The sequence below is a fragment of the Papio anubis genome, chromosome 10 (assembly GCF_008728515.1).
Source record: "Papio anubis isolate 15944 chromosome 10, Panubis1.0, whole genome shotgun sequence".
Lineage (NCBI taxonomy): Eukaryota > Metazoa > Chordata > Mammalia > Primates > Cercopithecidae > Papio > Papio anubis.
The window spans coordinates 60,356,332-60,381,675 of record NC_044985.1 but is presented as its reverse complement, the minus strand read 5'-3'; the positions used below and the strand labels follow the sequence as shown (position 1 = coordinate 60,381,675).

Genomic DNA, 25,344 nt, shown 5'->3' with positions numbered 1-25,344 from the left:
TTATTGTCTCTGTGGAAATGCTTTGAGGAAAGGAACCTAAGATTTTGGAACTCTGAGACTATACTGAATCTGCTAAAATTTTGAGATGCTCTGTGCTCTGGAGGTAAGTCTCAACTAAATGATTCTTCTGGTTATTAACTCGGCACCCCTGCTTTAAGCCAGAATCAACTCCAAATTTGCAAAACCACCTCTTTTCCTTTGCCCACGCTCTCTGTCACCTGCCATCTTTCCTGCGTTAAAACCGCGGGGCAGAGAACATTTAGCAAATTAATAGAAGAAAAAACCCTCACTTTTCTGGCTTATAAAATGTTGAGTTAGTTTCTTTGGAACCTCCTTAGCCAAGATACTGAAAAGAATGGAATTTATACTACAACTTTCTTCCCAGATGGTAAAGTGCTTTACAAATAATGGAACTAATGCAATTCATTTGCAGTGAGTAAATTTGTCACCGTGGATGTTGTATTAACTCTCCGAGGCCAATTCAGTTGGGGATTCAATAAATAAACTCTTCCAGTGTACTACATGATGCCCTGCTGGTTAGGAAGAGTCCTACATAAACGGTCATTTGATCCTTTGCCACCTTGAATTCTTTAATCCTTGAAACATGCTTTTGAGAAATGTGGAAAGAATTAATGCTTCCATTTTCTTGCTGGAGAAGCTGAGGAACATATGCCATAAGGAATGAATCAGCCGATCCCAGTTCTTGCTCAGTTCTGTGACCATTTCAATGCTCATTTCATAAATATCGTCTAGACTGATTACCGGTCATGTGTGTAAAAGTGATCAGCAAAACTGTGCTTGAAAATATTTCCCTGACTCAGCCACTGTTGTGCCGTCACCTCAGGTGAATTTGCGACTGCTCTTGTTTTGTATTCTGCTCTCAACAGCTTCGGTTCTATTCTCACCTTTAGCCATTCTGAAGGGTTTCATTCTTTGGAGGGGCACAGCTCTGTGCATTACGTACTAGATGCTTCCTTCATACCAAGCTGAAAGTCATTGTTTATTGAACCAAAGTTGGCACCGAGAATGGAAACAAATGGGAAAAGGATGTGTATCTGCATTCACATCGTGTTATTTATGCCCACAGGTCCATGGCATGTAGCACGTATAAGCATTTTTATTTATTTAATTTTTAGTGAACTCAAGTAGTCCTTAAAGAAATGAATAAATATAGAATAAAGTTGAATTTCGGGAATAAAGAAACTTGTATTACAAAGCAATGCATGTCACCATGTTCAGTGTAATTCCCGGAACAGAATTCCTTTGGAAAAGTAAAACTGACACATCTGGCCTCACTAAGCTGTTATGATGAGTTAAACATTGATTATGAGGGAAAAAAATGAACGGACTGGAGGGGAAGTCATTCCTTACAGTGCAATGGATAATAATTCTGTAGTTGTGCCATCCAGAAGTCCATGTAATGCTCTTTTATTCCAGGATATCTTATATAGGATTTTAAATGTCTAGAGGGATTTTCTAGAAGCATTGTTTTGTTTTGAATAAGGAAGATAGATCAGAATGGATAGGGTTTTTTTTTTTTTTTTTTTTGGCCTTAAATAAGAAAGCCCATTTTTAATATGACCACTGATCTGGTGATTGTATTTTCTTTATTAGTAATTAGTAGTAGTATTGTATTTGTGGCATATTTTAGCCTCATGATGTCATCGTACATAGCTCAGTATTTCTGGGCTTCTTCATATTCTTCCTTGTGAGTAATTTGCCTTCTTTGGAGTTTTGATGGATAGCATTGTATGAAAAAATATTAAAATACTCCAATGAACAATGTATACATCTATTGTGAATTCCACATTAAAGGGGTCCAGAAGCTTGTTTTGAATACAGAGGGTTGGTTCATTTGCTTTCTCCAGCTTGCTGAATGTACTGTTTGTCTTGATGTAGACTGTTATTTATGAAACGTCTGCATAGTGGAAGAAAACATAGGCAGTACTGTTCAAAGAATCGTTAAGGAGGTATTATTCCAGATAATAATGTAATTAGACTCCTTTAGAGGAAAATGTAACTTCATATTTTCAGCTTTTCTATGGGAACATAGCTGTGGCTAATTAAGGGAAAAGTCAACTAATTTATAATGTTTAAATTTAGTGTTAAACTTGATAACATATCTGAAATTACAAAAGCCAAAACACTCCAGCCCTGGCTCAAAAGCAGTTCTTTAATTTAGGATTAGATGAACACTCTTTCTGTAACCAAAATTCTAATTTTGTAGACAGCCTTCTAGATCTTAAAAGGCATCAAAGGCAAAAGAAAATTTCTCACCAATCTGCCATACTCAAAGTAGCTACTTCAAAACAAAACCTTTTTTATAATCTCCAATTTATCCTGACAAAAATTCTCCTGGGCTTTTATTTCAAAAGATGAAAAATGAGCCATGGCAGTCAATGGAGTGCGGTGACTATTTATCTGTTTACACCTATCCATGTGATTGCCAGAAAAACCAGATTCGACTTTGAATGTGATATGAAGAATGTATGCTAGTCACGAGCCCATATTCCTCAGAGGAGAAATAGGTTAAAAACTCACAACTAAAATTTAGAAACCTTACATTTTATTTTTGTAAAAAATAATCCAAAGCCTGACTTTTTTTTAAGTTAAAAGGTGTGTCCAAGTTTTAAATAAATCTATCATACAGCACACCTTTTCCGAAAACCAAAAAACGTCGGGGTTCCCTCTCTGGGCTTTGGAGCCCCCCTCCCTCTGTCTCTGAACGGGGGAGCTTCTATCTTCTGCCTTCGCCCATCTTTCTTGCCTATTAAACTCTCCACTCCTTAAAACCACACACACACACACACACACACACACACACACACACACACATCACAAGGCTATTTAATAATGTCCGTGTTTTAATTTATGTAACAGGTATCTATCAGAATAATACTAATTTTCATTAATTGAAGAATGACATAAATGCATAAAAGATGCCTTTTATTTATAGAATTCTATGGCAAATACCTTTGCAAAGCAAAGGGCATTTCTATAAAGCTAATAATAATTCTCAATCATTCTTATTTTGTATTTCCCAATTTTCTTAGATGGGGCTTTAAGTGGATGACCACTTAATTTATATGGAAAAAATTATACGGAAAATGTATATGGCAGCCGTTCTGCCACAATCAAAAAGCAAATTCATTTTTGAAGGAAAGTAGGAAATACACAATGGCATAGTGCCTCTTTTACGGCCACATCTGCACAGCTCAGGGAAAAGTTAGCAGATATGTCTGCTGATCACATTACAAAGCTGTTATGAGAGAATAAAGTTGCACCTTTGATGGGCTATTGCAGCTGAGTTAGGGGTCCCCAGTCATTAGAAGTTTTGCATGTCACAGATCAGAACAGATTGGAGACCCAGAAATACTTTATGCAACTAGCTGAATTTTGGTCATTTCCATCAAATATCAGTGGACCTGTTAAATAAAGACGAAACACACACACACACACACACACACACACACACACACCCCAGAGATAAAGATGGGTTTAGGTTATTTGTGACTCTCACCTCTGTGATAGAAGGTCCACTGTGCTCATTCAGTGCCTTCAGGACACCCACTGAGAACAAAGCTGCATTCAGGAGCAGTAAGTGAGTTCATTCTATTAATGTCCAGGTGATATGTGAAGCCCATTATCACATCGCTAATGTGGCAGCAGACATTTCCTGGCCAACCCAAGGTAGTAGCTCAAATGTTTGTAAAATGTGTGACTGGAAAAGGTCGTCCTTAGAAATCTTTTTAATTTTCTACTAGTGAATGCTAAAAACAACCACAAAACTAATCTTTTACATTTCAAAAGAAGATGCAATTGAATGCTGCATGAAAAATCACAGGAAACATTTACACAAAACAATTTACAGGAGTTAATGGAAGGGTTTGGGTGAAGTGTTTATTTTCCAGACACAACGGGTCCCCTGTTGTCAGGGAAAGCTTGTCAATTGAGGGAAAAAGCAAGTAATATAGAAAAGCGGGTAATTCCAGCTCACTTCACAGCACACTGAATGAACAGGAATTGCCCTTGACTGTCGCTCACTCTCCCCATGAGAACATATCATAACACACTGGGGGCAACCTCCATGGTCCCCCATCAGGCAATGTGCCCTCTGAAACCAACATAACCAGCTCCTAGACACACTGAGTATACTGAAGTACAGACATGAAAAGGCAGGTTAAGAACAAAATCTGCAGTATTATTAAAAATAATCACTCAATTGTAAGAAGATACTGGAAAATGATGCACATATTCTCGATTAACATCTTGTCAACAGTTCTGAATCCAAAGAGAGCTCATATTACCCAGAACTGTAACTACGTTTCTGAATTTAAGAGCCCACCTCAAGTAAATGAAAATGTATCATTTTTTGGATGGCAATGAAGGCCTACCCGGTAAGCCTGATTTTTTTTTTTAAATGAAATGTTACTTTAAAAATAGTTAAGATTTGAGTTTCAGGCAAAATTTTTAAAATCTAAAATGAATACAGTAAAATCAATATTGATTATTAGGAGTAAAGGTGCTAATTGAGCCTGGAAAACCTTTTAAGAACTAAGAGGAGAATATTTCCAGTAAAACTACAATAAATTACTATTCAATAACCAGAATATTTGTGTGGAATTTAACGTCAGTACATCAGCCTCCCTTTAATCTTTTTTAAATCATATATTACTGATTCACCCAGGAAGACTCTTCCAGTAATAAGAGCGGTGTCACTTTGGTAAGTTACCTTTTCAACCTATATTTCATTATGTTCTAAAGAAATCCACTTTTTAGATTTCTTATGCTTTTAAGAATTCATTTTTAATCACCGCTTGTTTTTTAGTGCTCAAGTCTTTCCGAGCTTGATATATACTGTTCTCACAGTAAAGTGAAAGCAAAACCATTTTATTTTAATAATGGATCACATTTTAATATTTCACACAACATTCTGAGAGCAAATACTCTTGATGACAAGTTTAAGAGAAAAAGATTTTATTCTTTATTTTGTTATTACAAAAGCTGACTCAAAATTTCAATAAATTGCCCTGACTGGGCAAATACTAGCAAAGTTCAAATCCCCTATAAACGTTTGTTTTAATCAGTGTCAAGGCTGGTACTGGCTGTGAGTTGAAGAACCCCAACATTAAATCTGTATGTTAGCATTTAGACACTCCATTGAAGAACTTCTCATTCCAGAACACTCCAAGGGCTTCATATAGGTTGAAACCTATTGTCTGAAGCAACATTCAAATGCCTTGAAACATATTTCTGTTCCCATTAGACACAAAAGCAATTCTGGTCCTTCCCAACAGATGTTTCTCTATGGTACCCCCACCCATTTAGTCCTATCTTTTACACTCAATCTATCTAATTATTATCCTCTTAGAGAAAATAATCTGTAACCAATTCATATTTCTGGCTTCCTAGACATATTTATGGTTTTCTTCCCATCCACCCAGGGAAATGAGAAAAATGGAGACGTTTGAAACTGGGCAACAGTTTCCTCATAATTTTTTTTTTTTTTTTTTTTTTTTGAGACAGAGTTTTGCTCTTGTTGCCCACACTGGAGTGCAATGGTGCGATCTCGGCTCACTGCAATCTCCACCTCCCAGGTTCAAGTGATCCTCCTGCCTCAGCCTCCCGATAGCTGGGACTACAGGCGCATGTCACCACACCCAGCTAATTTTTGTATTTTTAGTAGAGATGGGGTTTCACCATTTTGGCCAGGCTGGTCTTGAACTCCTGACCCCGTGATCTGCCCACCTCGGCCCCTCAAAGTGCTGGGATTACAGGCGTGAGCCACCGTGCCCGGCCCTCCTCATCTTTATTGACTGGGTTCCCTTCTCCCATCTTACAGGTGACACAGGGTGACAGTGGTGCTCCATATTCCTGAAGGCATCTGGAAATATTGTGGGACGTGCCCCGAGTTGACATCAGGCAGGTCCTACCTTCCTGACTGGCCCCTGTTGGTGCTTGAAGAGCCCACTGAAACAACACACTGAGCAAAGACTTATAAACGCTGTACCTGGAATCTACTTCAAAGAATATCTAGTTCAAACTGGTCGTTTTGCAGATGAGAAAACTGAGGTCCAGGACCATGAAGAGTTAACAGAGGATTGAGACTAAGGCTCTGTCCCCTGATTTCTATCCCAGTGGTCTCTTTCCAGCACACAGGCTGTGCCACAGATTTTACAGGCATCTGGAATTTTGCTGGTAGGGTTACTTCTAAGGAATCTTTCGGCGGAATCTCTTTAAGTGGCCCCTGGAATGTAAGCATTATGAGCAGTCTGTAGTGACCCAGAGCTCCAAAGCAGAGTTTCTAAACAGGCATGGCAGCAAATCCCAGTAACATCAGGCAGATGCTCTGACATTTAAGGATCTGCAGATACTGCAGAATCCCTCAGTTGTGTGGTCAGCACATTACAACTCACATAATTGTAAAACTTTTCTGCAATGAAAATTATTTTTATAATAAAAAATACTGTTATAAAAATATTACCACTGGTAATAGCACCTGTTTTGACATCACTTTATAAAGACTTTTCCTGTAATTATTTCATCTTTGTCTTCACAAAAACTGTGATGTCTGTCATATGAGCATACCTATTTCCATACAAGGAAACTGAGGCTCAAAGGGATTAAGTGATTTGTTTAATGGTACTCAGTTATTAGGCAGCAGAACAGGAACCTGAAACCCAACTCCCCTGCTTCTATACATTGCTCCTACTAAATCACAATCCCTCTTGATACGAGCTTTAAAATGGCTTTCTTGGCAATTTTCATGAGCATCTTGATAAACAAAGGTCTCTAGGAAGTCCAAGTGTTTTTTCGCTGACTACCACCTGGCTTCTAATTCTCTTTCAATCTTTTCTTTTTAGTCTCCTTTGCATTTAATTTTAGACAATAATATCCTGAGGAGCTTGACTGTGGCCTGGGGATACTTCAGGATTGTGAACTCAGTGAATTTGAGGCAGGATTGAAAGGTACATCAACATAAATAGGAACGCATCTTTTCAAGAACTTATGCCTGTTTTTTGGATAGGCCTCAGCCTCTTTAGTAGCTGGGACTACATGGGCACCACGATGCCCAGCTATTTTTTTTTTAATTTTTTGAAACAGAGTCTCACTCTGTTGCCCAGGTTGGTCTTGAACTCCTGGGCTCAAGCAATCCTCCTACCTCAGCTTCCCAAAGTGTTGGGATTACAGGCATGACTCACTATACCTGGCAATTTATGCAGGAACTTTTTTTTTTATAATCTCTCTGTGAATTTATTATAACACCATTTTACTGTATATTTAACAAATAAAGCTATCCAAGAAAACAAATAAACAACAAGAACAACAACAAAAACAAGGAATTCAGTAATTTACTACTAACTCAACATTCACCAAGCCTCATGTAATACTTAGCTAAGGTAGCCAAACCACTGTTTTCTATTAGAAATCTCAGAATTTACAGCAATTTATGATCAGGACTGACGTCTGAGCTCTTGAAACAAAATTGAGAGCTGGTGTGTCCAGGAACCGGAAGTGGGTTGCTATCTGTTTTGTGCTTTGATTTGATTTGTTTTGCCTCTCATTTCTCAAGGAAGCCTTTCTGTGATCTACAGCCTTTGCAAAGAAGGAGACTTGCATGGAATGGCCAGCTTTGGGGTCCTTAGATGAATTATCTGGGAGCATTGCCCAACACTACTTTTACTGACATTCAGCCGGGTCAAGGCCATGACTCCAAATAAGGAAAAAATAAAAGGCTACTGTCCAGCTGGGTCAGTGGCTGCTATCTTAGCTACTTGCACCAAAGCTCTGGTATAAATATTTGATTGTTTCTCTCTAGATATTTTGGTTACATTTCTGGGGAGAATAGAAAAGCTAGAGTATACACGCCTGTGTATACACACACACACACACATGCCACAACCACACGACAGTAAACATTAATTGGAGATGGAATTCTGGTTTAAGGATCAACTCTGCCCCACATTGTATAAAAATAATAGTAGCATAATCTTTTAAATAGTAGCATAATCTTTTAATTAATATTCACATAAGCCAAGGATGTATCAGTGGCTTTAAAGCTTTAAAGCAGAATCCAACATGCGAAGTTAATTTCTTCTTTATTCAAAGTGTTATAGTGAATATAAATGTGAAATCACTTTACAACTTATAAAGCAATATACAAATGCTAGCTGATATGATCATTAATTGAATCCATGCATTCATTCATTAAGCAAACATTTACTTAGTGCTCATCACGTAGCAATACAGTTCCAGGTACTTGACAGTGTCAAAGTTGCCTGAAGACCCCTTTGATTTTGGTTTGGAACTGTGAACCAGCAATTTATCCAGTGAGTAATATGCCTTTGAAATGAGTCCTGATTTCAAAAAAATACATACAAAGCCTTTCAAATTTTTGTTGTTGTTGTTGTTGTTGTTGTTGAGACGGAGTCTGGCTCTCTCGCCCAGGCTGGAGTGCAGTGGCCGGATCTCAGTTCACTGCAAGCTCCGCCTCCCGGGTTTACGCCATTCTCCTGCCTCAGCCTCCCAAGTAGCTGGGACTACAGGCGCCCGCCACCTCGCCCGGCTAGTTTTTTGTATTTTTTAAGTAGAGATGGGGTTTCACTGTGTTAGCCAGGATGGTCTCGATCTCCTGACCTCGTGATCCGCCCGTCTCGGCCTCCCAAAGTGCTGGGATTACAGGCTTGAGCCACCGTGCCTGGCCAGCCTTACAATTTTAAGCTTACAAACAACTGGATTTCACTGAGTAGGATTCTGAATACACACCAATCTATTCAAAGCAAAACTAGTTTCTTAGCCTCATCAGCTGCAAGAAATGTGACCCAGCAATTGAAGCCTGGGGGTTTACCCAATGCAAAGTAATGTAGCTATTTGGTGCTTTCTTAATTTCATCATTGCAGAAAGCAAATTAAAATAATTTATGCCCCTAAGGAGATTTTTCTTCTTTCCTCCTTTCCTTTCCATTTATTGTTGCTGCTGTTAGTAGTTGAGATATTTTGAGAGAAAGTGGGGGAGGGCTGAACAATCATCTTGCTGAGCTGAGTAGATCAAAGGAATAGATTCCATGGGCTGGGCGCATTCTAAATGTTCCTTGGTTTTTGATGCCCCAAAATCACGTGGATGCTGTAATTTAAATTTCATTGTCAGAATTTTATCTAGTTAACTTCTACCTTACTTTATCAGAAACAAGGTTTCTTTGAATAGTACAGAGAAAAAAAAGAGGTAGAGAGAGAATTCTTCTCCAATAAACCTTTATTTAGGATCTATAGCTAAATACTCATTTCACAATTTCTGCTTGTGTTCTATAAAAGCCCTCATGGCACAAAAAGAGATTTTTTAAAATGTTTAAATAACAGATTCTTGAAAAGGAGTTTCAAGCTCCTTGAGAATAGTGAGTTCATTTTGTTTTTATCTCTTCAGTACATAGCCTGGGTCTGGTTACGTTTGTTAAATAAGCGAGTGGAATAAATGAATTATGTTGATACCAGCAGCATCTACCAAAACTACTAGACAAGGTTTCAGCCAGTACTAAGTGACATTCAACCAGAATTTTTAAAAAAGCATCAAGCACAAAGAAAGTTAGCCTGAGCTAGGAACAAAGCTATGCTACGGCCATACAGAAGGAATTTCATAATGTTGCTCACCCTAGAGAAGTGATTTCCCAAAGGCAGGTCTGTGCAAACATTTTCACAGGTCCAGAGCAAAATGAGGGGATTTTCTTAAGAAAGATTTTATTTTTCGATTATAGTCTTCTCATATTACAGTATAAAAATTTCCCTTCTCATATGAAACAAAGGAAAAAAGAGACTGGTTGTGTTCACTGTCATTGTGGGAGTGGAGTGGGAGGGAGTTAGCAATTCTGTTAGTCCTCAAACTATTTTTGGAAACTGCCAGGTTATGAAAAGCCGAGGTAAAATAATCAATGGACCACAGAACTCAGCCTCTCAGCCTGCTCTCCGCAAAGTAAATGGGGTCTACAACTACAAGTCACAGTGACCTCCGGTCACTCTCATGACTGCCTGCAACAAGGCAGTGAAAACACAGACCATCTCCTCCTGATGTCTCCAACTGTCTGGGTGTGATACTGATCACAGGTGAGGTTTTCACAGTCTGTTTCCAGTTCATTCCTGTGCTGACACAGGCTGCACTTTTAACCAAGTTTTTGCTGCTGAATGCTTCATTGAATTCTCCTTTCTTGGAGAGACTTTAGAATCACTTGATCCCCAGATTCAAACAGCATTCCAAGGCACTGGGGTTAGGGGAAGCAAAACCAAGGGCACATTTCGAATGACAGGAAAGGCCTCTGACAAACTCCCTACACATGGTCCTGTTTGTCATGATGAGACACTAATTTCCAACCAGAAAGTCTCTTTAGTCAAGGAATGGAAACTCCCCACATGACACCAGGACTGTTTAAGATCACACACTCTACTCTGATCACACTCTCACAGTGCACTCCAGTCGTTAAAGAAAATCACTCCGATTCTGGGCACTCCAGCTGTCTGAGAGTTCAAAAGCTTAGACCGTCATGTGCTTGTTGCTATTATTCATGCTGAGAAAATCTTTTCATCTTTTTTTAAAAGTTGGTCACAGAAACTGGGTGGTGCTTTTCCTTAAAATAATTTGAACAAAAATTAGAAATCAGATAACATCTGTGACAAATGAAAACTCTACATTGTATTCATTCACTGAAAACTCTCCCAGCAATGTATGAAAAACCAGCCAAGCCTGGAAGGTAGCCTCCCTATCTGGGAAACTACTGTGAAGCTGGACAAATGATGAAACTGAGCTTTGAACAAATATACCCGTAATCCAACATAAGACATGGCTGAACAGCAAACTCAATGAGATCTTTGGTTTAGCAGAGAAATTATGTAATGTCAGAGAGCCCCAGACTTGCTTAGCTACATGTCTGAGAATGCTTAAAATGGTCCTTCCACACCAACTAATACAGATGTACAATTCACTGACCTAGTTTTCTCAAATTGGATCAGTAGCAAATGATGATGATTTATGTCCCAAACCTTCCACCATGAGCAATCCAAAAAACATAGAATTCAAAGGGGAAAAAAAAATCACATGTTCAAGGGAATACAGAATACCTGGATGTTGTAAATTTAGGTTACAGGGCCACTGGCTAGTATTAGAACCTATCTTCAGCATTATAAGCTGCTGCTAATCTATGAATATACAAAGAAAGAACATTGGTTTGGCACTTCAGACATTTATAAGGAACCATTCATTCATTCAAATGAACAAACCTAAGGAGAGAAGAGTCCACCTGTGAAGTTAGACCCTAATGTAGGGCACACGCATTGGTATTAATATCAGATGGCATCCTAAAAAGAGGGTTCTTGTTGACTAACTAGCAATGTGTCTTAGGCAATTGATTTTGCTCTCTGGCCCTTACTCAGTTTTGTGATCTGTAAAACACAGTTCGATTAGAATATACCTAATGTCCCAAACATCTCTGATACTTTCTAATTCAAGTTGTTGATCAAATACCAAGAGAAGATTGTTAAGGACTAACATGATTTCCAAGATAAATTTAGATCAATCTCCTCAGTGCATACCAAACATCTTCCACGATAGACCACTGCCTTAGGACATGCAGGAAGTGGGCCAAAATGTTCAATTCCAGTCTTTAATTGGAAAGGGTCTGACACTTTGGTTCAGGAGATAGGACATATGCATCAAATTGCAATACAGAGTAATCAATGCTAAATTCCAAGTGTCCAGCACAGATACAGCACAGAATTCAAAGGAAGAAAAGCTTCTCCAAGGTTTAGGGCAGAAGGAATCACCTTCAAGGAAGAGGTGGAGCTTTAGCTTAATTCTCTCTGAAGGTAAAAAGCTACATTGGATAACTTCTCAGGATCCTTGCAAATCTAAAATTATCCCGTAACAAAAGTTAATGTTATTAACTGTTATTAATGTTAATGTTATTAGTGTAACTTTAATTTTAATAGTGAATAAAGGCCCCACCTCTAATAGGTATAGTAATATTACTAGTACCATAAAAATTAGTTCAATTTATATAGGACTTATTTTTCTAGTAAAGGTATTTCATGATAATTAATTACAAATTACCTTTGAATCATTATATCACACAAGCTAACTACCTACCTTATATGTGACTTAATAACTAATTCAGATTGAAATAATTGCTTCAAAATAAATGGAAGATGATTATTGAAAATTATGACTGCCCAACTACTAGGATTTATTTCTTGACCTTCCAGTAGCTATCTCCTCACCATGAGCACTTCTAGGGTGGAACACAAGTGAATTAAACCAGTTGTTTGGCAGCTGTAAAGAATTCCTCTTTCCATGCCACTGACCTTTTTATTGGTAAACTGGTGGACACGGTTAAGAGAGTAGACTTAACAATTCTGCCATCATCAAGCAGCTTTATCATGTTTGGCAACTTTACTCAACTCTGAAAGAACACAAAAGAAAGCTTCCCCATAGCCAGTGGCAGAAGGTTACCTGTGACATGTCCCTCCTTTTAGTGACCCCACCAAGATTACAGTACCCAGGAGAGAAGCGGACTCTCAGCTGCAACACTCAGGGGGCACATTTAAAGTACATCAAATTCTGAATTAGAAACACAGGCAAAAGCCTAATTTCACAAAATTGGGCCATCCTGTGCTTGCAGCTCTGCTAACGGTAGAAAGGGAAAGATTTTTTTAAAAAATAAAAAGAAAGCAGAAAATGGGAAAGCACTTATTTAAAATTAATGTCACTTGTCATTTTCAATTAGTCTTTCCTGAACTCTGCCTCACCCCTAACCCTTTGCTTGTTGTATATACTTAAAGCTGTAGACAAACATGAAATTAGTTTGCATAAAGACACTAATTAACATACACTGCTTGATGATAATAAACCCATCTTTTCATCTATTTTTAAATTCTTATTGTGAATCCTTAAAATATACCCCATTTTAAAGCATCACTGATTCAATTTTAAAACATTGCCAGAACCTGCTTTGCTAATCTGCAAACTCGATAATTCTCCCCCAAACCTCAGCACACTCAGCAACAATTTAATAGCAAATATCTCTAGTGGGACCTCATATTACTAAGATTCTATTACTTTTTATATTACAAAAAAAGTGCTAGTACACTCTAAAGTATTATAAATAGTTCAGACCATGCAATGCTTGTCAAAATATATGAAAGTTTATTTTTTTGCACTTAGAAACCTGGGATTTTTATCTTGTGTATTTATAACCTATAATGTGCCCTCTATAATTAGTACAAAATGTAGATTACTAATCAACTTTCTAAAGTTTGTAGACATTTTATTTCTGTTAATGTGATTACTAAGGTTGGTACGTTGTACGCTTAATAACCCGATCTTGCTACTAAATGCAAATTATAAACATATCTTAAAATAATTGCATATATGCCTAAAATGGGCTTCTTTAATTATATTCTTCTTAGTCTGCTAAGCAGCCTTTTTTTGATTGAGGGAATTTGTGTTTATGCTTCCTGAAGATTTTTAGTTTGGGGTTTAAGAGACAGATACAATCTACACACTTATTTAACAGTTTTAATACACTTAAAAATGACCTTTAAGAAGTATATATCCCCCCTTAACTACTAAATGCTTTGTAGCTTGTCAGAAGTCACTGTAAAACTGTTCAACTTTTGAAACGTTCAAGTTCTTTCATCATTAGTACAAGTCCAACTAGAAGTATATAGAAGTAGGTCAATCTATAAATACAGAGATATTTCCATAAAGAAGAGATTTTATAATGCTCGATCAAGGTATGTCTTCAGCAATTTCATGCTAGCTCCCTTTTTAAACAGATTATTACTCATTCTGTGTGTGACCACTGTGCTTTTTATTTATTTGCAATAAATACTATTCACTATACAAACCAATCTTTAATAAACTACTCACATTCTTTATTACAGGTGAATTGCAAAATTCCACCTTAATTATAAAGCAAATCCACTGTTGATATTTGCACGAAGTCTGTATGGACAAGCCAGCAACACAGACATACTAATAACCTCCAACTTGTATTCCCATGCCCTATGAAATTTCTCTAAGGGTTACAAAGTGATGCCCTTTTGGCCCAATTTTCTGCCACTCCTCTACCCTTCAATGTTTCTCTAGTATGTTCTATCCCTTTAAATTCCCTCTCCATGCTAATACAATCTACTCTCCTTTTTAAAAATTTACAGTGAGGTATACCTGTCACAGAAACAAAAATACTCCAGCTTCTTCTCTCCCTATAGATGGATCTAGCCAGCAAGCCAAATCATAAGGAAGAGGCTCTTTAACAAACTTGATCAAACAAAGGAGGGTACCTGGAAATCGACTCAAAGTGGATCCTGTGCATTGAGAGATGGTCTTGCTCATTGCAATGGAATTTTCCACTTCCCAGTGAAGGCAGCATAACACTGCTCTGGGTTCCCCTTGGCAAAAATGTAGTCCTGCTCCCTTACTACTTCCACAGTATGATCTGGACCATGCCCCAGAGTGAGATTGATTCCATGGCAAAGCTAGAGGGCAGGCTTAGTCTCTGATACACTAATCAGGCGCCTTCAAGTGACAAAAGTCAACACACTTTTTCTGGCTTGATGGGCAGAAGTCGCCCTATCCATCCATTCCTCATTCAAACAATTTCTGACAAATTCAGCACCTACTACTATTCCAAAAACACATTTGTGCCACAGGTGTGGTCGTCGATAAGCTTAATGCCCAGCTGCCTAGAATCATAGAAAATTCCAAGCTCCTTTTATAGACACAGAAAACAAGACCCAGAGAAGTTATACGATTTTCCAGAATTAGACAACTGGCTAGAATGCTCCGGCTTTTCTTTATATCCTTTTTTTATTTTTATTTTTTTCACGAGACAGCATTTAGTACAATCTTTACTGGTTTTACAGCTATTTTTTTATTTTATTTGTCAGGCCTAAGGGTCTCTTCCATCCTTGTCAAAGGGGATGCTAACCTCTCTAGCTATCACATAAACTAGACCACAAGTGACTATTGCAACCAAGCAGGCAGGGGCTGGGTGTGGAGCACTGCAATCAACTTTAGTTTTCAGACGCCCTCGGTAGGGTGCTTTTATGTTCTTGTTAATGAATATAAATGAAAACTTAAAGTTAGTCTCCTCAGAGTGAGGGTCTCTAAAAGCACAGTTCAGACTCCCAAACAAGGAAAACTCATGGAGATGTAGATCATTACTTGTGGAAAGTAGTAAAAAGGACATAGAATAATGTCTCTGGGCTTCTTGGATTTGCATCTCTGCTTCTACCTTTGTCTGTGATTGATTAATTGATTGATTGATAGACAGATAGATAGAGATACCCACATTAAATATGTATATATTGCATATAAATATGCATTATATATATATCTGTTTTCTATTTAGAGTGTAAAGAATATCTTTAATGTTTTCAAGCTTCTATAACTGGAGCTAACATGAAATTGTGAAAATAACTAGGTCGAGTGGATTGGCTGTGTCACAGACAGATACAGATTTGAGATATGACTAGAGGGTAATCTTTTGCTGTCCTGGTCCTCAGTGTCCACCCCTCCCAACCCCCTGCTAAGGAGAGAGCATATCAAGTCATTTCCTCACACAAGTGACATCAGGAGTGGTGGGAGGAGGTCATGCAGCTCCTAGAACAAGAGATTAGAATCAACTGTTGATGGCAGAGGATATTTGGGAACTTAGAGTCCTGTGAATTATATCATGTATAAACATTCTACATGAGTGAGCCAGGCTGTCACAAACCCTGGTTGACAATATAACTGGACAACAAGCCATTCACCCCTAGGAGCCTCTTCACCCTGGAGGCAACCACCATCCTCCTGACAGCTCCCTGCCCTTTAAAGCTCACATGTGGCCGGGCGCGGTGGCTCAAGCCTGTAATCCCAGCACTTTGGGAGGCCGAGACGGGCGGATCACGAGGTCAGGAGATCGAGACCATCCTGGCTAACACGGTGAAACCCCATCTCTACTAAAAAATACAAAAAACTAGCCGGGCGAGGTGGCCGGCGCCTGTAGTCCCAGCTACTTGGGAGGCTGAGGCAGGAGAATGGCCTAAACCCGGGAGGCGGAGCTTGCAGTGAGCTGAGATCCGGCCACTGCACCCCAGCCTGGGTGACAGAGCAAGACTCTGTCTCAAAATAAATAAATAAATAAATAAATAAAATAAAATAAAAAATAAAGCTCACATGTGTCTGCCTCTTCATGTTTCTTCCAGTCAGAAAGCTGCTCAGGTGGTAAGTATAAATGTTCTGTTCTACCTCCTTCAGTGGCAGAAAAAATAATGAAGGCATTTTAGTTGCAAGAAGGCACTTGGCTTTTAGCCACTGGCCAATTTTCCCACTCATTAGCGGCCTTTGAGCCTTTTTCACTTATCTTCTTCTTCTTGTTCTGCTTTTTCAGAAATTATATCACTTCTGATAAAATAACTGAAAAAGCCAGTGGTCTGAATGTTGTTTTAATCCCTGAGGACATAGCCACTGGTGCAGAATTCAGCCCCATGGGTGTTCCCATACACCTGATCCTGGCTCACGAAGAAAAGATTCAAAGTGTTCTGCCTACACTGTGCATGACAGCAGGTGAGGGAGAATACTTTAGAAAGGCTTCATTATGAAGTATTCAAAATTAAGGCAAAGTACCCAAATCTTAGCTCTTCAGAAAACCCAAATGCAGATATCCACGTTTTGAGGGTTTTGAAAGGATCTTAGAGACCATCTCATATTGCTTTATTTTATAGACAAGAAAACTGAAACAAAATGAGCAAGAATCATTTGCTTTTTGAGATTTTTAAAAACTAAAATGAGAAACAGAAAGAATTAATTGGTGTCATAACAAAGTAACTTTTGTCTGCATATACTTTCTTCTGTAAGCCACTGGTTACTATGTAAATATTAGTGCTACAGGTCTATTTAGTAACCATGCTAAGTTTCAGGAAACACCTCATAATAGTGGCTTTTCTTAAATATTAGACTATCAACTGTGGGAACCAGTGGCTCATCAGAGAATGTTTCCATGCCTCTGACAACTTCAGAGCAGAACAGAACCGGGAGGACTGATGAGAACATCCAGCTGCTGTTGGCGTCTCAGACCATCCTTTCTGGAGGAAGCAGCAGGATCCTAGGAAATAAATGACCTGGGTTCTAGTCTTAGATCTGTAGTAAGCAGCTATATGGTGTTGGGCAATACATCCAGTCTCTCTGGGTCTTGATTTTTCAACTGCAAATTCAGAGCTTAAAATTGTATTGCTTCCTTCCAGCTCTGAAATTCTTTGAGCTCAGTATGCAGAGCTGGGGAGTGACTATATGATGTGTATTCATGTGTTTGCACAGGACAGATGTGCATCCAACCTCTGTAACCAGCAAATAGTGAGTGGGCAGAAGGGTTAAAAAATTTAAGCATGTTGGAATAGCAGCGAAATAAATGAGAGCCGCAGCTCCTACCTATTCCTTATCTCCATTTGATTCATAGTAGAGTTACAGATAAAGCATCTCTTTTCCAGGGAAAATTAAGAGAACCAGAGCATCATTCTGATGCAAGGGTTCAAGAAGAATGGAAAGAGGTGCTGGTTAGAGTGAGAAGTGCACTGATAGGAGATGAGAGGAATGCAGACATGCATAGGCAGTATTGTGGGTTGGGTACTAGGCCACTGCAATAACACTAATTGCACACATTTTTTGGTTTCCCAAACATATAAAAGTTATGTTTATACTCTACTGTGGTCTACTAAGCATGCAATAGCATTATGTCTAATAGCACAATGTACACACCTTAATTTAAAAATACTTTATTACTAAAAAATAAAAAAATAAAAAATAATAATAATTTAAAAAGCTAACAATCATCTGAGCCTTCAGTGAGTTGTAATCTTTTTGCCACTGAAAGGACTTGCCTTGATGTTGATGGCTGCTGACTAACCAGGGTGCTGGATGTTGAAGGTCGGGGTGGCTGTGGCAATTTCTTAAAATAAGACAGCAATGAGGTTTGCCATATCCATTGACTCTTTCATGAAAGATTTCTCTGTAGCATGTACTACACACGCTCTTCACAGAATTAAAGAGAGTTAAGGCCTTGTTCTGAATTAGGCTTTGGCTTAAGGGAATGTTGTGGCTGAACTGATCTTCTACCCAGACCACCCAAACTTTCCCCTATCAGCAATAAGGCTGTCTCATTTTCTTATCATTCATGTGTTCACTAGAGTAGCATTTTTCATGTCCTTCAAGAACTTTTCCTTTGCATTCACAGCTTGGCTAAATGTTTGACACAAGAGGCAGAGCTTTTGGCCTGTCTCAACTTTCAACATGGCTTCCTCACTGATCATTTCTAGCTTTTGATTTAAAGGGAGGAACATGTGACTCTTCCCTTCACTTTAACACTTAGAGGCCACTGTAAGTCCTTAGTTAGCCTAATTTGAATATTATTGTATCTCAGGGAATAGGGAGGCTCCAGTAGAGGGAGAGGGACTGGAGAACAGGCCAATCAGTGGAGCAGTAAGAATAGACACATTTTTTTTCACAAGAAATACCCATTTATTTATTTTCTTTAATCAAATTGTCTGACACCCAGCCCCTGACACCTGACCAGGCTGATGGGAATCTTCTGTCTCCATTGGTAAGGAACATTCTACTTTCCCAGGGATTTCCGACACAGGAAGCCTTACCCAGAGCCCAAAAGACTGTGGACATTTGTTGGTTGTTCTCCCAGGATCCATTCCCCCTCCACCCTATTATTAATTCCAGATTTTCTTTTGTTGTACAGCAGTCATGGGGTTTAGGTGAGACTGACCCCATCGTCAGTTTCAGAGGAGGGCCCTGCTGGTCTAAGGCAATCTTTATTGTCTTATCCCACCTGCCGCTGTGCTTGGTTTGCAGTTTGCACCAGTCCAGTCAGAGCAAACCTCAGGACACTTGTTCTCTGATTGTGGGAACCAGCGGTTTCTATCCCATAGGTGAATGGGGAGGCTGCAGCCCCAGGGTTTACAGCAGCTTTCTTGTGACCGTGAGAAGAGTCAGCCTGAAAATGAGGCTGATACGTGGAAAAGCAAAGAATAAAGAGAATAAAGAGAACCTCAGAGCAAAGGAGCTGGAGCCCGATTAACCATGCCTGAGGCTGGACCTACTTTTGAATAACCACATTTTTTTGTTATTGATACATAGTATTTGTACATGTTTATGGGGTATGTGTGGTATTTCATATTTTGTTACATGCACAATATGTATAATATAATGAATGATCAAGTCAGGTATTTAGGGTATCCATCACATCACCTCAAGTATTTATCCTTTCTGTGTTGGCAACATCTGGAGTCCTCTCTTCTAGCTACTTCGAAACACACGATATATTGTTACAACACACCCAACACTTAAGAGTTAAGTTTGCCATTTCATATGAGCACAGTTAGTGGTGTCCCAAAATAACTACAATAGAAACATCAAAGATCACTTATCACAAGATCACCATAACAGATATAATAAAAAAAATCTGTGAAGCACAATAAAGCAAAGTGCAATAAAATGAGGTATGTGTGTCCATCACTCAAGTGTATACATGGATAGGAAGATTTGGCCCGCAAGGTGTCTCTCACCTGCAATCAACATGGTCTGAAATTTTCAAACTTCCTTTAGCTCAGGAATCCTGTTGTGGCAGCCTCTATTGATTAAGGAACCAACAGTCATTCCCTTCACTCCTCCCTTTCTGCCCTCCCACACCAAATCTCAAGCAACTATGAGCTTTAGGTAGATAGGGGTTTTCTTCAGACCCAAAGACCAAAGTTGAAGAATCCTATCCAGGTGTTGAATACAAATGCCTGAACCAACATCTAGATGTTAGTGTTAGTGTCTTAACTAAATGTGCCAGAGCCACGGCTGCCTAGGCACAGATTATACAACCAGCTTTCAAAAGGGATTAACCTCGACTTACGTGCCAGGTAAGTCAATACTCCATCACCACATTTCTAATAATTGTTTCAAGACATAAGTGTCAGAGACTGGGTAAGTGAGATCCAATTGCAGTGAGGAGGAAAGATAAAGACACAGCTAATCAGGCACTCACACCTCCTTCCTGAAAGAATGAGCGTAGGGGATCAGATTCTGGCTACAGGGAAACCCAGCTGGACCACCTTAGCAGCAGTCATGATAAGACAGGTCCAAATTTGTTTGTGTGTTTTCGTTTGCTTGCTCATGTTTTAATGAAAAAAAAAAAGATATTTCCTGTGCTTTCTGTGTTTTTGAAGATTTTCAGCATCAAAATCTTAATTGCTTTTGTTAGAAAAATAAACCATGAATATTTTAATGGTGCAAACTCTGAATTTGATAACTATTGCTCCTAAGACTATATGAATTTCCCTTGAAATATGATATATAAAGTTATATATATGTACATGCATATATATTTTAAAAGAACCAGTAGATAGCATAGTACTTCAAAGAAAAAAAAAATGTGAATATTGATTTTTTTCCCCTAATGAGATATTACCTGGGAACCACAGCCAAGGTGAGACTATTTAGACCACTTGATCGTTAACCTTTCTCCATATGTAAGTTCACAGACATCTAACTATAGAATGTGATTGTTATATCTAAAGGGTCCTCAAGTCTAATACAAACCCTTATTATAAAAATGAATATTTCTATCTTATTCCTAAAGTACTCCAAAAGTTCTTAGGGTATCCTGTTCCCATGTTCAGTCACAACCACAGGTCATCAAGTCTTCCTGTGTGTTAAAAACAGACTTTCTCCTGATGCAGTCTAAACCCATTTTCTTCTGTTCAGTCCAGTGAGATGGAGAAGGTTGACTGGTGTTCTCCAGAGTTCCACCTCACTGTCCATAGGTTGTTAATTTTGTCTCCCTTCAGCCTTCTCTTCTCCAGAAAAAACAACCCACCTCCCTTCCTTGTGTACATAGTCTCCAATTCCTGTCATCATTTTCCTCTTCTATACGTGGATTCTATGCAATTTTCCCGCATATGTTTTAAGTTACAGACCCAAAGTGTAATATTCAAATTAAAGCCCAACCTACAATAAATTTGACACAAGGGTTATTTCCTAGCTGCAAATAATACTCGTCTTAACACAGCCCAGGATAATATCACTTCCTTAATGCCATCACTAGGTTAATGACGCATATATTTCTGGAATGCCAGATCTTCTGCAGCCAAGTTTGTGTCAAATTATATCCTCTATCTAGACCCTTCTCCTACCATCTATTCTCCAAAGGAAGTCATTATTAATAAATTTACATTTCATTCCTTCCAGTGGTTTCTACTTTAACTTCAAATAAATAATATGCCTGCATCTCTCTCTCCTGATTTTTCAGTCTTAGGTAGTCAGTACCTACTGACTTCTCTGCATGAAAGATGAAGAATTTCATTCATTTATATGCCTTCCTTCCCTCTCCACCTGCTCCCCAATTTGGTTTAGCTCATGACTTTTTAGTTCTTCAGTTGGATAGATGTATTCATTTCTGGATCTAGCAGCTTTAGAAAAGAGTTATTGACCCTAATACTCTCAGATAAGAAAGTTAACACACCTCACCATCTCTGGACTTCTGTCAGGGTATGGCTCTATACTGTCAAAGTTTATAATATTTATATTTTGTTTTATAGATATTATGACTACTGATATTATGGAAATGTTATTTATTACAGACACAAGAAGAAAATTAATCCTATGTCACCAACTCATGCTGTTCAAAATAGAATGTTCCAAGCATCACGGTCAGTAAAATGCATTCTCTTAAACTCTAACAAACTCTCAAAATCATGCCACAATTTAGTTTACTTGTTATTTGAGTCCTGGATTTTTAGGCAGTGCTATAAATACTACAACTGGTTACAAGCAGTTAACTTAATAGATAAACTTAAGAAATTTGTCGGAAGGATATAAGGGTCACTCTCAACTGAAAGGAAAAGCGAAGGATTAATCATTAAAAGTAATGGTAAAAAATGCAATTACTTTTGACCAACATAAATACAAACTTTGAAGATCTTTATACTATGAAACGAGAGAGAGAGAGAGAGAGAGAGAGAGAGCGCACTCATTACTGGAAAACGGCATCTTACTGGCCCAGCTTGAATCACAAGCTAGGGGCAGAGCCCCTCGACTAAGAGTCTCATCAAGGTTGCATGCAATGTTGAAGGATAGTTCTCAAAAACAAAATCAAGATGCTGTCACTGGAAGAATAGAATCAGGGTAGACAAAGCAACGGCATTTACTGCTTCCAACAGCACTTATCACATTTTCATTAATAAACAATTTGGGTAATTTTCTGTTTGATATTGTCCTTCCCAACCAGATTCTGTGTTCTACAGAGAAGAAGTTACATAGAGCATTCATTCTCTTAATTCACATGCCTAGTAGTGTCTGACAAGTTACAAGCACTGACTAAATAGCTCTTGAATATTGTTGAATAAAAGCCAAGGGCTTCCAGGATGTACTGCCTAGACTATTTGTCATAGACTCTTTGTATTAGTTTATTTTAATAACAAGTATTTTCAGATGGCTGAATTACATATTAAAGAAGGGACTACTCTTTCCAAAGGCACATTGTCATGGAGGAGTACAGCCTAAATTTTCTATTACAAGTATTGTAAAAGAAGGGCACCTCTCCAAACTTTTAGATCATGGCAGGATACCATGATCTTGTCTGCATGCTACCCACACAACTGATGGTGTACAATCACCTGATCCAAAGAATTGGCCACCAATTTAAATGTTCATTATTCATTCAGGGTGTCATAGTCAACAGCCTGGTGATCTTTGCAGTCAGGACTTGGTAATAGCACTACATAATACCTGGTCTAATATCTCCTCCACAAAGGCTCAGTCCTTCTCCTGACTCCTCTCCATGCCATCTTTCCCACTTCTTTCTTTCTTCTTCTTCCTCCTTCCTTCTCCTTCTTCCTTCCTTCTCCCTTCCTCCTTTCCCCCCTTCCTCCTCCTCCTCCTCCCTTTCTATCTTCTACATTTTTCTAGCTTCTACATTTTTCTCTGTGTTTCACTGGCAATCCTCCTCCCTCTGTGTTTCACTCCCCCATCCTCCTTCCCCCTCCCCCGCCCTCCTTCCTCCTCCTCCTCCTCCTCCTCTTCCTCTTCCTCTTCCTGAGACAGGGTCTTGCTCTGTTGTTCAGGCTGGAGTGCAGTGGTGCAATCATAACTCACTTCAGCCTTGATCTCCTGGGCTCAAGCGATCCTCCTGCTTTAGCCTTCCACGTATTTGGGACAACAGGCATACACTATCACACCTAGCTAATCTTTTTTTAATTTTTTTTTTTAAAGAGATGGAGTCTCACTTTGTTGCCCAGGCTGGTCTCAAACTTCTGGGCTAAAGTGATCCTCCAAAAAATGCTGGGATTACAGGCATGAGCCATGGCACCCAACCCTTGCCTACTTCTTAACAAACTGGGAGATAGTTAGTTATTTACAAACCTGCCTCTCCAACTAAACTGTGGATCCCATAAAAGAAGAAAGTATGTTCGATTCATCTTTGTTTCCCCAGTGCCTAGCACAGGGCTTGGCAAGTAGGAAGTATTCATTAGATGTTTACTGAATCTAAATAACCACCAGGAGAGGAAGTCTTTGACAAAAAATGCAACGAGAACATAGAAACACCAGTCCAGACTCTAAAGAGGAAATATTTTATCTTCATCTAAGAAAAAAGCCCCACCCTCACCTCAAATAAGGAAGGAAAGGAAGGAAAGAAGGCAGGGAGGGAGGAAGGAAGGAAGGGAGGGAGGGAAAAAGGAAGGAAGGAAGGAAGGAAGGAAGGAAGGAAGGAAGGAAGGAAGGAAGGAAGGAAGGAAGGAAGGAAGGAAGGAAGGAGAGCTTTAGTTCTCTAAGCTGTAGAGAAATTTTAAGTTCTTTTTCATGGATTAGTCAGAGGGGTCTAATATCTCTAAATCAAATGATCTAAATCAAATGATCAAATGATGACAAAAGAAAAAACAAAGAACGCAGAAATTATCCTCTTCCAAGGTTTCATTCCTTTATGTCAATCAAGAAAAATGTTAATAAGGAGGGTTTGGCAGGGGTCAGTAATTCCTCACTGATGTCACAAATTTAGCTTCACTTTTCAGAGGCTGTTCGTGGCCATGCTTGTGAAATCTGTAATTCACCTCTAGACAATAACTAATTATTACTGATTACTATGAAATAAGTCAACAAAGATTTTCCTGTTTACATTCTTATCAGACTGTATCAGAACCATCTGTTTTCAAGTTTGTTGTTGCTGGGTGTTTTTTTTATCCCAAGGGATAGATTCTCCACATTGTTCTCTGAATATATGCATGCAAAACTGCCTTTTAATGCACAGTTGCAGTTTTCACTAAAACATTTGGGTAGGGGGAAAAAATCACATATGTTTTTGTGAAAGTAGATGATAATAATTAGGTATCTCGCTGAATTTATTCTATCTTCAAATGAAGGATATGTTGGGGTCTGTCCCATCTCTAATTACCATCTCTTCATCTGCATGGGGTAACTACTGATTTTGCTAAAAGTATATATGTGGAGCTTTATGACACTAAAGTAACTTCAACCTGGAAAACACAGTAAAGGACTCCATTAATATGAGAGAGTCTACAATTTTAAAACAAGCAATATGTGACCCCTTTGCTCCATTGTTCATTGACACCAATCTCCTGTGATACAAGCAGTAATTTTGTTCCATTGTTAAGGAAGCAAGAGTGTAAGATTTTAAATACTGGTACTCACCAAGTTGCTACATGGCTTTGGGCAAGCAATTAACCTTTGGTGTCTCAGTGACTTCATCTGTAAAATAGGGATAAGGATTTTACACAGGTGTGATGCCTGGACTAATTAGTATAATTATCATTATTGATGGGAAAATAATGCTGGTTGTTGATATCACATCTCATGTTAGCACCTGGAGACTCACATATCTTCTCTATGTTGACTCTATTTTATAGGAGTCTGTTAAAAAAATGATGACAAAGGCTACATATGAAAACTGGGACAATACAGTTAAAATGGTCCGTATCCACATAGGCTCATATCCTTAATGGATTATTTTTGAATTTGCATTTATCATTTAGATGCTTTCTAAACTGAACACATAAACTATGAAATTACAAGGAAATTTTTCAAGGCCCACATTCAATTGATAAGCTTCCTTGCAGCAAAATGCTTTCCAGTTCATTTGTAGGTAACACCATGAGCTACCATAGAAGTTTAGGGTTGAGTGATAGAATTTAGGGTAATCAAAGTCAAGTAAAAGTATACACTGAAGACATTGCTCATATAACATTCCAGACTCCCCACTTCTGTGTGTGTATGTGCCCCAAAAGAACCCCAGCTCAAACAGTTAGGGACCAGGACAAA

General features: G+C 38.6%; 2 long non-coding RNA genes and 1 pseudogene across 3 annotated transcripts in view; all 3 read right to left on the bottom strand.

The window, feature by feature from the left end:
* Positions 1 to 25,090, bottom strand: part of LOC103876342 — a 165,745-nt gene extending 140,655 nt beyond the window's left edge. For both annotated transcript variants that reach the window (XR_001893403.3, XR_001893406.3), the window contains exon 1: positions 24,718 to 25,090. This is a non-coding gene — a long non-coding RNA (uncharacterized LOC103876342). The remainder of the gene's footprint in view (positions 1 to 24,717) is intronic.
* On the bottom strand, positions 1,814 to 7,414 carry LOC103876340. Its single transcript, XR_635543.4, has 3 exons — positions 6,011 to 7,414; positions 3,521 to 3,582; positions 1,814 to 1,918 (listed from the first exon to the last, which is right to left on the bottom strand). It is a non-coding gene; the product is annotated as an uncharacterized LOC103876340 (long non-coding RNA).
* LOC116269316 lies at positions 14,868 to 14,983 on the bottom strand (annotated as a pseudogene).
* Positions 25,091 to 25,344: the final 254 nt, after the last annotated feature.